General features: G+C 43.4%; 1 protein-coding gene across 4 annotated transcripts in view; it reads left to right on the top strand.

Moving 5' to 3' along the window:
• Positions 1-16,652, top strand: part of LOC126106314 (1-phosphatidylinositol 4,5-bisphosphate phosphodiesterase) — a 409,255-nt gene that overhangs the window by 123,917 nt on the left and 268,686 nt on the right. For 2 of the 4 annotated variants that reach the window (XM_049912540.1, XM_049912541.1), the window contains exon 2: positions 4,883-4,969. The gene's annotated coding sequence lies outside the window, so the exon portion shown is untranslated. Of the gene's footprint in view, positions 1-4,879; positions 4,970-15,996; positions 16,017-16,652 lie in introns of those variants that run through there. The other 2 variants (XM_049912542.1, XM_049912543.1) reach the window with 2 other exon arrangements.

Below are 16,652 nucleotides of genomic sequence, written 5' to 3'. Positions count from 1 at the left end.
TAAAGGAGTTTTGCTATTTGGGGAGCAAAATAACTGATGACGGTCGAAGTAGAGAGGATATAAAATGTAGACTGGCAATGGCAAGGAAAGCGTTTCTGAAGAAGAGGAATTTGTTAACATCGAGTATAGATTTAAGTGTCAGGAAGTCATTTCTGAAAGTATTTGTATGGAGTGTAGCCATGTATGGAAGTGAAACATGGACGGTAAATAGTTTGGACAAGAAGAGAATAGAAGCTTTCGAAATGTGGTGCTACAGAAGAATGCTGAAGATTAGATGGGTAGATCACATAACTAATGAGGAAGTATTGAATAGGATTGGGGAGAAGAGAAGTTTGTGGCACAACTTGACCAGAAGAAGGGATCGGTTGGTAGGACATGTTCTGAGGCATCAAGGGATCACCAATTTAGTATTGGAGGGCAGCGTGGAGGGTAAAAATTGTAGGGGGAGACCAAGAGATGAATACACTAAGCAGATTCAGAAGGATGTAGGTTGCAGTAGGTACTGGGAGATGAAGAAGCTTGCACAGGATAGAGTAGCATGGAGAGCTGCATGAAACCAGTCTCAGGACTGAAGACCACAACAACAACAACAAAATTATTTTGACGATTTGCCTTAAATACGCGTTTCTAGGCTCGAATACAAACTGTAATTTTAAATTCTTTTACCTCAGGAGCTATGTTTTCTTGCAGTAAAAAATCGGCAATATGCAATAACAAGCAGACGTTTTCGGTTTTAAATAAAGCAGCTGGAGCTCCTACAGAATTTTAGAATTTTTTTCCCTGGTTATTTTCGTAAATTTTCCTCTCCACTTCAAAATTTGCTGACCTCACACGAAACTCAAATCATTCGACAAAATGGAGCACCTCCTGACGTAATGTTTAATAAATCAAAAAACCCGGAAAAATATTTTATTTCCCTGTCCCTCCAGAACTTTAGAACCTTAAACATGAGAAGATTGTTTCTCCTATATCCTTGACTGAAATTCGTGTCACAGAGTGCTGTTAATTTAATCACAATGCACTTACATAGAAATTCTGCTTTCTATACTGCTTAATCTGTCGAACACTGAATTCGTTAAAGCAATTTTCTCAGGTAGTTTACTCAAATTTAAATTATTTCCGAGTAGCTGTCTGCATATGTAAAACTGAACAAAATCATTCTGTAGCTGTTCCAAATAAAAGTACTGGGAACTCAATAACCTGGTAGGAATGATAAGGAATACTAAACATTTTCGAGCCACGCTAATTAATATAACTATTCTGTGTGACAATAGTTGCTTCGTATTAACCTCGCAGCAATGGTCCAGTATTAAGAAACAAATTATACTGGTACATGATACATAACGGCTTTTAAAAACAATTGGCAAATGTGGTGCAATGGAAACAAATAACACGCTATAAATTTTTTGTCATTTACTTGCTCTTGAATGATGCGTAGACAAAAATTTCTGTCTGGGAATAGCTGCAATCCAGCGATTTCTCAACTTCGCACATTTGGGAAATCGAAACATGTGTACTTTCATGCCGTTTTGGGATTTATGATTTCCCTGGCAAAAGGGAACGCAACACTTGTATCCCATACTTCGAAGAACTGTAGGCGAATACTTTCTGACATATATATCACTTTCACGTGGCACACACTTTCAACACAACATACACGCCAACAGGACTGCCGACTACAGATAAGATGGCCAACAGTTCGTGACGTCACGTGCCAATATGGCCGCTGTGCATAGGCCTTGTATCTTAGAAGGCTTTGCCATAGCCCCCCCCCCCTCCCCGCCCCTTACCACCTCCCCTGGCCCTATCAGAACATATGTTTTTAATGTTTTTGAAGCTGCGTTTTGTTTTGGAATTTTTGACTCTTGTAATGTTTTTTTTTGTCGTAACATACTTCACACGCATTTATTTGTTGTTTTCATTTGTGTGAGACTTCTATGTGGTATCTCGCCTGCTCTTCACATTTACTTGCGACGGTAACGGACTCTTACCACGTGACTCATATTCTGTAACCAATGTACAATATGAAAATTGCCGAGACTGCAGAAACAGAACAAACATTCCATGGCCAAACAGTTCATAATTTTGTGAAAATTTGAACACGGCCCGTCTGCTTCCCAGTCCATCGCCACGACCACTTACCGACGGCGACGTCGCTGTTTTGCGTTCCTCCATGTTGCACTACTTCTCCTTGGACCGTTCACTGTTTCTTTTTTTTTCACAGTTCAGTACCCCTCCTTTCTGTTTCCACGCTTGGTCTGTCTGCAGTTTTTGATGGTCTATTCACTGGGCCATCTTAGCACCAAATCTGAGGGGAGTGCGTTGGTTAGTTTTCCCTTGTCAGTAGATCAAGTTTTACATAGGAACCCTTTTCCGGAAACGTCATCCAATGACGCTACAGGCCGTCAAAGTTACAGGCGCCGGCGCCTGTAAATGTATCTATATACAGGGTGATTCCGTGATGATTGTGTAAATTTTCTAAGATTGTGGAGAAGGGTAAATGTATCAGTTAGAGGTCAGGGCCCTTGTACCGTAAACGAACGAGTCGAAAGTGATCAGTGAAAACGTTCTAATTCCTCTGACAGTGGGCTACATGTACTGATACTGTTGTTGCTACGACTGTAGGATATGCAACTTCCGGAGGTCGTAGTTTGGACTATAACAAGGAAAAAACGTCCAGTAAAGATGGGATGTAAAAGGCATACCTGAGCAGCTATGAGAACTTGTTCATCTTCGCTACTGTGAAACACACCTCTTCTGAACAAGTGCTCATAACTCATAAGGTATGCATTTTAGAGCCCATGTTTACCAGACATTTTTTTCTTGTTTTAGTCCATACTGCCACCTCTGAAAGTTGCATCCCTACAGTCTTACATCCAAACCTCCAGATGCCAGTCAGTCAGATCGGCACCAAACGTGTGTCGATAGTGTCAACCAAAGCCCCGATTTACTCCGTGCTGTATGCTATCGTCCAGTAGAACATACGTAAACGGTAATTAAAAGTAACACCAGAACTACTGAGACTAGGAAAAACGTATGTGTGTCATTAATACAAGGCTCTCTGGTAGGTATAATATAATAAAAAATGTTTAGATATATGGAAATCATGAGACTAATTTCTTGGCATGTCGGACAAGCACATTAAGCTGAGCCGTGCCTATAAATGGGCGAAGAATCTTTTCATATTAGTTCTACATAGACGAAATAGTCTTACTGTCGTAGATTTAAGCTCTTCTCATTCCTTTTGTAATCGGATCTTCGTAATAACTCCGAAGTACACAGATGGGCTTCTTGGATTTTTATACATTACAATACTACTTGGAATAATAACTCAATTTTTGACTGGTGAAATAATACTATTTTCTTCCTTCTTCGTTCATTAACAGAAAGCGAGTCCTTCCTCTTACCGAGCAACGGGAAAAACATCTTCTGTTTTTTAACATTTGAAAATCAAAAATACATGACGGTGGGCAGGCTCTACGCTGTGCTACCGCTTCACCTTTTCTGTTTGCCTTTGAAGAGAACAAAAACACAAAAGCAAGAAATGGAAAATGTAGATCACACAGGTGAGTTGGTAGTGCTTCAGATTGTCGTACCATAGGTCCCGATTTCGAACGTCACTGACGACAATTTATTATTATTATGCGCGAAACTGTTATATGGGAGAACATTTTCCTCGCAAGTAAAAGGACTCCCTGGAAGATTAAAACTGTGTGCCGGACCGAGTCTCGAACTCGGGACCTTTGCTCAGTTGGTAGAGCACTTGCCCGCGGAAGGCAAAGGTCCGGAGTTCGAGTCTCGGTCCGGCACACAGTTTTAATCTTCCAGGAAGTTTCATATCAGCGCACACTCCGCTGCAGAGTGAAAATCTCATTCAAGTAAAAGGACTTTTTGGAGTTTCTAGCAATATTCTTTGGGGTGTCTGGTTTAGCTTAGTTAGTTGAAAGTAGCAAACCTATAGCGTGCTTTTGCGTAGCTAGGTGTGGTGTTAAGTATACAAATGTACGCTACAAGTTTGCTACTTTCAACTAACGAAGCGAAGGCAGACTGCCAGAACAACATTGTTACAAACTCGGAAACGCCCTTTCACATGTCAGAAAATGTCTTCCCATATAACAGCTTCACGTGTGAACTGCTAAAAGAAAAGAAAAAACCAACGCCAGTGGGTTTTGATCTCGGGACCATCAATTCAACGCACTGCTCACTCACCTACCAGAGAGCTAGCTAACAGATACGCTTTTCCTATTCTCTGTAGTTATGGTGTTACTTTTAATCGTCCTTTACGCATCTTCTGCTGGATGACAGTAAACAACACGAACTAAATCTGTGTTTTGGTTGATACTCTATCGACATACAACGTTTGGCACCACTCTGATTGTTTATCTGCAAGTGTGGATGTTAGCAACGACAGTACCACCACGAGTAGTCGACAGTCAGAGGTATCAGAACGGTTTCCGATTATAACTTTCTACTTGGTCGTTTCCGTTACAGGGACCATCACCTCAAATTGACACTATCATTTATCCATTACCATCGTTTAGGAAAGTTTGTAACCTTATCACGAAATCACCCTCAATATACATACATTTACAGGCGTCGGCGGCTATGTCTTTGACGCTCTGTAGCGTCGTTGGATGACGTTTCCGGACATGAATTTCTATGTAAAACTTAATCTACTATGTCCCTTCTACAAGATCGACAAGTGTGCCAGATGAATCGCGAAACGTGTAGTATGTAGTGTTCTGAATACAGATTGTTCTTGTGCAAGGCTCCGTTGCAGTATGTTTTGTAATTATAATTTTCCTTTTGAGATGTATTGCACACAGATATTATTTTGGTTGATGGTGTTATGGCGCTAATGTCTGTGCTGTTGTTGCAGCAGAAGGGCTGGGAGCAGCATGGCGATGGCGCGCTGGCTTGTCAGCTAGGCTGGGACTTGACGCGGCCACACTAGAGAGGGACTTCAGCCGTAAGTTGCGAGCCGTCCGTAGTTATAAGGGTTTCTCTTTCATCTAACTCTCTGAACGGCGACCTAGTGCCTGAAACTAAAGCTCACTCCGCCCGAACAGGCCAGAAGGCCCAACGGTACCGACCGGCCGCCGTGTCATCCTCAGACCACAGGCATCTCTGGATGCGGATATGGAGGTGGATGTGGTCAGCACACTGCTCTCCCGACCGTATGTCAGCTTACGAGACCGGAGCCGCTAATTCTCAATCAAGTACGAGGGTTGCCCATAAAGTAACGCACCGCATTTCTTTTCTCAGCCGGAAACAATGCTACGAATGCGGTTGTTTTTTGGGGGAAGAGACCAAACTGCAAAGTCATCGGTCTCGTCGGTTTAGGGATGGATAGGGAAGGAGGTCGGCCGTGCCATTTCGAAGGAACCATCCCGGCATTTACCTGGAGCGATTTAGGGAAATCACGGAAAACCTAAATCAGGATGGCCGGACGCGGGATTGAACCGTGCTACGAATGCGAACCCTTACTTACGTATGTACACTCCTGGAAATTGAAATAAGAACACCGTGAATTCATTGTCCCAGGAAGGGGGAACTTTATTGACACATTCCTGGGGTCAGATACATCATATGATCACACTGACAGAACCACAGGCACATAGACACAGGCAACAGAGCATGCACAATGTCGGCACTAGTACAGTGTATATCCACCTTTCGCAGCAATGCAGGCTGCTGTTCTCCCATGGAGACGATCGTAGAGATGCTGGATGTAGTCCTGTGGAACGGCTTGCCATGCCTTTTCCACCTGGCGCCTCAGTTGGACCAGCGTTCGTGCTGGACGTGCAGACCGCGTGAGACGACGCTTCATCCAGTCCCAAACATGCTCAATGGGGGACAGATCCGGAGATCTTGCTGGCCAGGGTAGTTGACTTACACCTTCTAGAGCACGTTGGGTGGCACAGGATACATGCGGACGTGGATTGTCCTGTTGGAACAGCAAGTTCCCTTGCCGGTCTAGGAATGGTAGAACGATGGGTTCGATGACGGTTTGGATGTACCGTGCACTATTCAGTGTCCCCTCGATGATCACCAGTGGTGTACGGCCAGTGTAGGAGATCGCTCCCCACACCATGATGCCGGGTGTTGGCCCTGTGTGCCTCGGTCGTATGCTGTCCTGATTGTGGCGCTCACCTGCATGGCGCCAAACACGCATACGACCATCATTGGCACCAAGGCAGAAGCGACTCTCATCGCTGAAGACGACACGTCTCCATTCGTCCCTCCATTCACGCCTGTCGCGACACCACTGGAGGCGGGCTGCACGATGTTGGGGCGTGAGCGGAAGACGGCCTAACGGTGTGCGGGACCGTAGCCCAGCTTCATGGAGACGGTTGCGAATGGTCCTCGCCGATACCCCAGGAGCAACAGTGTCCTTAATTTGCTGGGAAGTGGCGGTGCGGTCCCCTACGGCACTGCGTAGGATCCTACGGTCTTGGCGTGCATCCGTGCGTCGCTGCGGTCCGGTCCCAGGTCGACGGGCACGTGCACCTTCCGCCGACCACTGGCGACAACATCGATGTACTGTGGAGACCTCACGCCCCACGTGTTGAGCAATTCGGCGGTACGTCCACCCGGCCTCCCGGATGCCCACTATACGCCCTCGCTCAAAGTCCGTCAACTGCACATACGGTTCACGTCCATGCTGTCGCGGCATGCTACCAGTGTTAAAGACTGCGATGGAGCTCCGTATGCCACGGCAAACTGGCTGACACTGACGCCGGCGGTGCACAAATGCTGCGCAGCTAGCGCCATTCGACGGCCAACACCGCGGTTGCTGGTGTGTCCGCTGTGCCGTGCGTGTGATCATTGCTTGTACAGCCCTCTCGCAGTGTCCGGAGCAAGTATGGTGGGTCTGACACACCGGTGTCAATGTGTTCTTTTTTCCATTTCCAGGAGTGTATTATTTGAAGTCTCCTGGGTGAGCGCGCCATGTTTCCGTCACTTCCGACACATAGCGTACCTGCAGGACAGTTTCAAAATGGCGTCTGTAGGTGATGTACGTTACAAGCAACGTGCCGTCATTGAATTTCTTACTGCAGAGAAAGGAAGTGTGGGGAATATTCAGAAACGCTTGTGCAAAGTCTGTGGAGCATCTGCTGTCGAGAGTATAGTTAGTCTCTGGACACTGGGGGGTAAGGTGGCCAGAAGGCGGTTCGGCGGAGCTCTACGATTTGCAGCGGTCGGGGAGTCCATCCACGGCTGTCTCACCTTACACTCGTGACCTAGCCCCCACGGACTTCCACTTGCTTGGACCGTTAAAGGATGCCATTCACGGAAGGCATTTTGCGGACCATGAGGAGGTAATTCGCACAGTGAAGCACTGGCTCCGCCACCAGGACAAGAATTTGTACCGACAGGCCATACACGCCCTTGTTTCGCGCTGCAGGAAGGCCATAGAATGGGGTGGAGATTACATGGAAAAATAGGGTGTGTAATTCGTGTGTGTAATTCTTATTAAGTTCGATGAAGAAAAAACTGCGGGTCATCCCTTTCTGGGCACCCTTCGTAACTCCTCAGTTTGCCTCACGAGGGCTGAGTGCACCCCGCTTGGCGGACTGGATGGCCACCCATCCTAGCGCTAGTCCAGCCGGATAGCCCTTAACTTCGGTGATCTGACGGGAACCGGTGTTAACCACTGCGACAAGGCCGTTGGCCGCCCTAGTGCCTAAGTGATCCATTATGACGTTGCTCTGTTTAAGAAAAGTAAATATGAGGAAGTGCTGCGATGCTGATGTGGTGCTCGATCCAGATGTACAGGTGGAAGAAGGAAGCAGGCTATGTCTTCTGCACACTAGAGCTCCTATATAACAGACTGAAACGTCCGCAATGAATTGCCAACTCTAACGATTCGGCAGTGTTTACCTTTTGGGTAGTTAACGTATTCACGCACCCTTTTACGTTTAGTTCCTATTAAATATGTGATATTTCATGTATGAAGAGTACCGAACATTAGTTAATGTGTATCGAGATATTTAGAATGCTCTTTTCATACAACACTAATTTTACACAGCTTTAGAAATGTAGACTCGGAAGTTGAGCGGTAGTTAGTAAATATTAAATGTAAAGAGTTACGAACCCCGTACCCATGTCTTCAGATATGGATGTTATGCAGTAACAATATATGCCTATTTGTTAGTGTTTGCCTGTATAGAAGTACTTCTAAAAGTGGTGTTTATTTTTTAATCATAAATAGGTACCTTAAGAAATGTGACAGTTTTGTTCTACAGAGGGGAAGAAAGTGTAGTTCCATGTTACAGTGAAACAAATGTTTATTAAATGTTGCATCTATCATTTACCCAGTATTCATTTTGTGTACTTCATGAGAAGTTAGTACAACTCAGTGAAGGAGCGTTAGAGAAGTATCGGAAAATAGTTTCGTACCTCTGTCTTCTACCTAGGCATAATATAAGGAGGTAATAGCAACTCTGAAACACGTGCTGCCAAAATGAAGACGCCTACTGTATAATAAAAGCACTAAGGCCTGTGTAATGCGTTTGGAAGTTACGTTAGTTGTGCAGATTACGTCACAGTGACCAATCTACTATAGAAGTATCTTAATTATCACTCGTCCTACCTTACCCTTTTAAGAAACAGGGTTAACCCTAGGACGCCCAAGCATTTTTTTTTTTCTCCAAACTTGGATGCCTAGGGGGGGGGGGGAGAGTTCGAGGAGCCCAGAGGTATTAAATAAGTTTACTGACGAAAAATTACAACTTTCAAAATGGTTTATGTATTTTAAGTAAGGCATCGGTTTAATAATGTTGTTAATTGTAATAAATATTGGATTGAGTGAATAAAAAATTGACATATTACAATACAAAATAAAGATGTGTTCATATCCAATAGACTACTCTCAGTCCTCAACTTCAAGGCAAGAGACACACTTCACAACTTTTTCTGAATGTGTGTTACACACGTGCTTATGACACTGCCCACAATACTGTTTTGGTTTACTTAGATTGTTGTACTTCTGCTTCTTTGATTTAGCTTTTCTTACACAAATTTGGCACCGACCTTTCCCTGCAGGAGGTTGACGTGCTTCTGTTGTCACTTCTTTGATTTTCTTTTGTAGAATAGTCTCCATTGATTGAACAATTTGGTTAGATAACCCTCTTGCATTGGCACTTCTTTCTTCTTGACAACATCAGTAAGATTTTACTTGGTTTCGTTTTTGCTGTGTAGGACACCAAAGTTACTGGAGGCCTACGTGTTGGGAACTGCACTAACTCACTGCAAGTTTTCAAGATAAATAACAGCTGACTGACATCAACAATCACTTCCTCTGAAAGTAAACCGATTGTTGTGAATATCAAGAATACCAACCAACAAGAAACTAACTTGCATTGTTGTAGAGATGAGAAATACGAAGTATTACTAAGGGAAATTTTCTATAGCATGGAAGCCTAAGGGGGGGTTTGTTGGACCCATAATAAGTTAATTTATTTTTTCTTTCAAAGCAGGAATTTTCTATAAAATATATTGACACTAACGTTTCATAAAATAGCCAAAAAACAATAACTCAAAGGGAATATGTAGTTTTACTTCGGCAAAAGCAGGGGACATAAAAAAATTATGGGTTCAACAAACTCCCCCTAGGCGTCCTAGGGTTAAGTATTATTCAGTTTGTGTATGTATGCTTATAATATGCCGCTCCATTTTGCCTATAACGGTATGCGGTAGGCTCGAAGAATTTTGAGACGAACTGCTTTAGTAGTTTTCGGCTGGGGGAAGAAACTCAACTGTATACAGTTGGTTTCATGTTTATAACTACATTTATTAACATACAATTAACGATACGCAACTGAGCACCAGGTCCCGTGTCCCAGTTGTCTCTCCAGCAAATTTATGACCCATCTTTTTCTTTGTTCTGGGTCACTAGGAACTGCAAACATGCGAAAACCATTTTTGCAGTGGTTACCGTAGTTCACAGATGAGGGGCCACCCATATTTACGACAAATTCTTCAGTACATTTAATTAGAAATCTCCACTAACATGGTGACTGATATGCGAACAAGTATGAGTATCCTGTACTTTGAGGAGAAAATGGTGGTCATTTCAGCTCAAGTTATAAAAGCTCAGGGCCGTTGCTAGAGCCATCTGCGGATTTTCTTTTATCTCATCTGTCGTTGGAAATTTTCGTCATTTCAAAGGGGTTTTCAACTTTGGAAATAAAAAGAAAAGTCAGCAGGTGTGGAGGGTACGGCGGATGAGGCAGTGCAGGGATTTCGTTTTTGTGCAATATTCACGCACGAAAAGGGATGAATGTGCAGGTGCGATATCGTGATACGAGAACCATAAATTGCCTGCCGGCCGCGGTGGGCTAGCGGTTCTAGGCGCTTCAGTCTGGAACCGCACGACCGCTACGGTCGCAGGTTCGAATCCTGCCTCGGGCATGGAGGTGTGTCTTGTCCTTAGGTTAGTTAGGTTTAAGTAGTTCTAAGTTCTAGGGGACTGATGACCACAGATGTTAAGTCCCATAGTGCTCAGAGCCATTTGAACCATAAATTGCCTCGCCACATTTCAGCCATTTCCTTCTCACATTTTCTCGCAGGCGTCGCAACACGTCCCAGTAGTACCATGGATTGAGAATTTGTCCCTGGGGCACGAATTTCGTTGACGTTCCTGACACTAGCATCGTCGGTAGACGTCGAGGGGCGTCCTGAACGAGGGTCACCTTTGATTTCCGTCCGACCTGGTGTGTCTCTGTAAAGGTTTTCTCGAGTTTCACGCAAAAATTTAATGTAGACGCGTGGCTCCGCGAACTTTGCTATCACGAAATTCGCAAACTGTGTGACAGAACGTTCTACTCAACACTGCACTGAACAATAACTATCAGACACAGGGGCGATTCTAGAAGTCGGTCAAGGGAGGAGGAATGGGGGGGAGAGGGGGTTTGGGGGAATGAAATATCGCTTAACAAAAGGAAAGTTGGGGCCCTCCACAGACAAATTGGTAAAATTTGGTTTTATTTAAAGTAGTTTTTGGTAACTGTTTTGGAGTTCAGGGTGAAAAATGTGTATTAATAAATAATAAGATGCCCATTTTAAGTTAACTGACTCTTTAAACCAATGAATATCAATTATTTGCCTCTCTCATTCTTTTGTTAAAATGTGTTAGAAGTACATTGCGACATATATTGCTACATAATCATAAAGAAGTGATTGAATCTGTTGTAATATATTCGCTGATTTCTGAGGTCATTTTATCCAGTGTAATATGATACGACTATGGGGGGACGCGGGGGCGGCGGGGGGGGGGGGGGCACGGGCTATAGCCCCCCCCCCCCCCTCTTCCACCGCCCATGAACAGACATACAACAATGAAAGTTCCGGCTGTAACTCATTAAATAGAGGCATGTGCAGGGGTGCCTACCGCATTTCACTCCAACACACCATTGGCACTAAATTAGGAATGTTCCAGAAATATTTGAACAGACTTCGTATATGTTAGATTCTAGCTGTCGTCGTCGGACATCAGTTGTAGTACAGGATGGCACCATCTGTAGTCTGGAACTATTTTGCAGAGAGCGGAAGCTTTGAAGCACAATTCTCCATTTGCTTTAAAACGAGAGCAGCCACAACAAGACTTGTGACATGATATATTTTCACCCTTTAACATTATGAATAGTCAATGTCGGAACAGTGGCATGATCGCCAATTAGAACATGATTTTTGGGCAGCGTTTCAAAAAATTTTAATCCGTAGGAGAATACTGCTGGTTTTTTGTAGTATTCAACTACTTCTCACCTTTCGAGGAAAACGCTGAACGCAGGACGACGATTTCTTTTATTTGTCTATTTAATATTTTGATTATATTTATGTTGAAACTGAGGGAGTCATAATTTTTCAATCTTTGTTCGATTTATTCATTAATTACAGGAAATAATAGGAATAAAAAACTGAGAATAGGTTTTTTCAGAAAGTGGTTATTTTAAGCGGTTTTAGCACTCGGGTTAAATGACGTTGAGAAAAAAAACAAGAACTATATAACCGAAGACCGGTTGTTTCCGCGATAACCGCCATCCCTACGGTGTGACACACGAGTTCGTGATCTGTTTGTTCTCCAACTATTCGGCACTGCTGTTTTGTTCAAGGCAGCGATGGTACATAACGGTTAATATGGGGGCTACGCACGCTGTGCAGAGTCTGTATGTATCATGATAGGGATTCCACTGCGTCTTACAACCTTGTCCAGCTTTTGCGATTTGACTCGCTTCTCACCGCCACTGGCACAACTATATCCTTGATTCATCTATGTAGTGGGACGAGAATGGATTGGTGCAACACCTACGAATTTTACGAGAAACATTGAAAAATGGAGTTAAACGTTTATGCTTTTGTCTTTGTGCCATCCGTCTTGGTTCTTGTCGTCTCTGCCTGCCTGGCGACTAACTTTAATACTACTGACATCTTTCATGTATGAGCAGTCAGTCTGGGTTTTCTTTTTCTTCCCTTATGAATGAGGTAATTTCAGCTGTTCCAGTCAAGAAGGCACAACCATCTCTTCTGATTTCTCGCCATCTCTGTTCACCTTCTAGCTTTGCGGTCAAACATTTATTTCGGAAGTCTGTTTCCAAGCAGTCTATCCACATGTTCCCACCATCTGTTTCTGTTTACATTTATTTTCTTGCGCTTTGAATCAACGTTCAGTTCATTTCCAATGTCTTTGTCTGAAGCGATCTTGTGTGGTGCACCCATTAACGCTGCAACGAAATCTCATTTTGCGCAAACTGGATTCTGCTCACCTTTTGCGTGGGAAACCAGGTTTCACATCCATAGGTGATAGTGCGAAGGTTCGAATTTAAATAGTGGCAACTATTTATTCACAACCGATATAAAAGAGTTACATGTTTGCACCTGTTACTGTCCTTCGAAGTAGTCACCAGTGTTGTGTAGAACCCGTTGCCAGCGATGTGGAAGGCGTAGTATACCGTTAGCAGAGCCTGTTCTGTTGATGGTGCGAATGGAGCGGTCTAAAGTTATGGTGATTCTCGTGTATGGCTGTGATGGTGTTATCCTAACGCATTACGTTCCTCCACGGCAGACCGTCAATGCACAGTATTACTGTTCCTTTTTGGAGCATCACCTGCGACCAGCTTTGCGAAAGAAGCGGCGGTACTTTCTGCGCAACCCACCCATCATTTTGCACGACAATGCGCGGGCGCATACAGCGCAAGCTGTGGCTGCTCTGTTCAGTTGATGACACTGGGAAGTACTGTACCATCCACAATACTCCCCGGACTTAAGTCCTTGTGACTTTGATTTGATTCCAAAGATGAAAGAACCACTTCGTGGCATTCGCTTCAGAACTGCTCCAGAAAATCGACAGGCAGTAGACAGCTCCATTCGCACCATCAACACAACAGGCTCTGCTAACGGTATACTACGCCTTCCACATTGCTGGCAACGGGGTTCTACACAACGCTGGTGACTACTTTGAAGGACAGTAACAGGGGCAAACAAGTAATTCTTTTGTATCTGTTGTAAATAAATAGTTGCCACTATTTAAATTCCAACCTCGTAGATACTGGCATGACTTTGTAAAACTTCACAAGTGTCTCTTTTGCAGCAACTCATTTTTTTTTTTTTTTTTTTTTTTTGCTGCATTATCTAATTTTCCACAGATTGCGTTAAATTTTAGGCTCATGTTCTCAATTTCACTATCGGAATTTCACCCTGTGTCACAGGCAAGGAAGTGAAAGTGGGTTACCGGTCCCAGTATTATATTCATAGCTGGGAACATTAAACAAAATGTTAACTTCGCTAATTGTTAATCCGTTACTATAAATGTTAACTTTATCAAACGTTAAAGAGTTACTTTACATGAGATTTGTCAGCAGTTAAAGTTAATCCTTAATCGTTATCTCTTACTAGTGAAATGTTCAAGATTAATTTTTGTTTTTGGCTTTTTTTGATCGGACCCTGCCTCCACAGTTTCTTCAAACTATATATACCATCCTTGAAGGTATTTTTGTTCTGCCGCTGCGACTGCAAAAATACGTGATTTCTTTTTCACCAGGCCGTTTCGCTTTACGGACGTAAAGCGTCATCAGTTGTGGTGATTCATCTTTGTAGTGAGACGAGAATGGATTGGTGCAACACCTGCGATTTTTACGTTGCAAAGAAACTATTGAAAATGGAGTTAAAACGTTTATGCTTTTGTCTTTGTGCCATCCGTCTTGGTTCTTGTGCATTCTCTGCCTGCCAGGAGACCAACTTTAATACTACTGACATCTTTCATGTATGAGCAGTCAGTCTGGGTTTTATTCTTCTCCTTTTTCTTCTCCTTCCCTCATGAATAGGGTAATTTCAGCTGTTCCGGTCAAGAAGGCACAACCATCTCTTCTGATTTCTCGCCATCTCTATTCACCCTCTAGTTTTGCAGTCAAACATTTATTTCGGAAGTCTGTTTTCAAGCACTCTCTCCACATGTTCCCACCATCAGTTTCTGTTTACATTCATTTTCTTGCGTTTTGAATCAACGTTGAATTCATTTCCAGTATCTTTGTTTGAAAGCGATCTTGTGTGGTGCACCCTTTAACACTGCGGTGAAATCTCATTTTGCGCAAACTGGATCCTGCTTTTCTCTTTATTGATGTAAAGCATCATCAGTGGTGGTGATTTTCGCTTGATTTCTCGCTTATATCGGGAAGTGCCATCTGCTATTACACCGTCATCTTATATTCTTCTGTGTGTTGTGGCTGTGCTTAAAAAACACAGTGGTGTGCGTGAAGGCGTGCTGTGAAAAACATAAGAAATGGATGGTGCTGCAGAACAACTAAAGATTAGACCAAAATTATCAGTGTATAATACACAAAAACAACGATGTGCTAGCAGACGGCATTTCCCAATATAAGAGAGAAATCAAGCGAAAATCACCAACACTAATGATGCTTTACATCAATAAAGTGAAAAGCGTCTGGTGAAAAAAATCACCCATTTTAGTAGTCGTAACGACAGAACAAAAATACCCCCAAGAATTGTAAAGCAACAACGGACAATATGGCCACACAAATGAAGCATTTATGTATACCATGATCCATGTGCTCTCCATACGTATTGTTTCAAATGAAGGCTGGAAGTGTGAGCTCTAATTGTTAATTATTTTTAGGCAAGCACAGTTTACAATCGAAAAGCAAAAGTTTTACAGATCAGGATACAAAACGAACGTCTTCACCTAAATGCGACTACGAGTTTAGGTCAGTTGTAGAGCTAAAATCCGATTCCATGATTTAGTTTCCACAATTACCTAACACGAACTCAGTAAACAAACAACAATAAACAACCAATATCTAGTTATCATTCTCGCTCACAGTCAATTGTTTGCATCAGTCGCACGCTCCTCGGCGTAGTCACATGTACGTGACCCGAACTCGTCAGAACACGATTCCCGCGGGCAATGCGACTTTTTTTTTTTTCATAAATAGTGGATACCGAATTAACGATTAACGGACGCAGATCAAAATTGACGGAAGTTAAAGCGTCCGTTTTTGTTTTCTATTTTTCAATAAACGTTAAAGTTAATCCGTTACACGAAAAGTTAACTTCGTTACCTAACGATTGACGGATTAACGGTCTTGTACCCAGGTATGATTCTATTAGCCTACTGCGAGAGATGTTTCGATAAAATTCGCGTAAAAGACAAGTTTTACGGAAAAGGGACATTGCGTCAGGCTGACAGTATCGATTCTGGGCGTGCCGTGTAAACAGGACGCCAGAAATTGGATTTGAGTCTTCCGCGAGTTGCGCCGCGGCGCCAGCAGTCGGAAGCGGGCGGTTAAGGAGCTCAGCGCGAGCGGCTTACAATTAGCGGTCACGTGGTCAGCCGGCAGGCCGGGGCTTCCCCCTCCCTCATTCCCCCCCTCCACCCTTTCCCCATCGTGCCAGCTGTGTCGGCGGACAGGCTACACAACTGACAGTCGCGACGCGTCGAGCGTCGCGGGAGCACACGGCAGCGGAGGTGGCTGTAGCTACAGCTACAAGCGCAGAGACAGGTGAGGTTTCTCCCTCCTACACTGCCCTGCAGCCGGCGGACGCTGGGAGCGTCAACGTCCTAAACACGATTTACTCTACCACCTGCCCGGCCTCTTCCCATACACACCCTGTACTCTGCTGTACATCTCCACATGTCGTACACACTGCCCATCTGCCTCCGTTTTGCTAACGAACAGAAGCACTCTCATGATCGACAATTTCCTTTGTAAAGCTGATTATTACCGTTTCCATGTACCCGTGCTCCAATTTATACAAAATAAAACCCTGAATTCATCGCTCTGTAAAGGACTGACTAAAAAAAACTGCTATTCATATTTTTAAAGCTATTTATTTAGCATTTAACAGTTTCACCTAATAACATCACATGACTGAAAACAAATTCATTTTTAAAATAATGATACACGTTACAGCATGTTCACATTTCAGTCTTAATTACGGAAATCTGCTATAAATTGTCCATTGCATTATTTCTTAGATGATATTTTTGTATAATACACGTTCATTTCTTTTTTTTTTTTCACGCAAGGTTTGACGTTAAACTATTATCAGAAGTTTCACATATTGGAGTCATGAGAAAATTCGAATACCTAATCATGTATTTACGATGACGAGTTACCCTGTTACAAACCTCGTGG

Source organism: Schistocerca cancellata, chromosome 10, assembly GCF_023864275.1.
Source record: "Schistocerca cancellata isolate TAMUIC-IGC-003103 chromosome 10, iqSchCanc2.1, whole genome shotgun sequence".
Lineage (NCBI taxonomy): Eukaryota > Metazoa > Arthropoda > Insecta > Orthoptera > Acrididae > Schistocerca > Schistocerca cancellata.
This window is presented reverse-complemented; position numbering and strand designations above follow the sequence as displayed.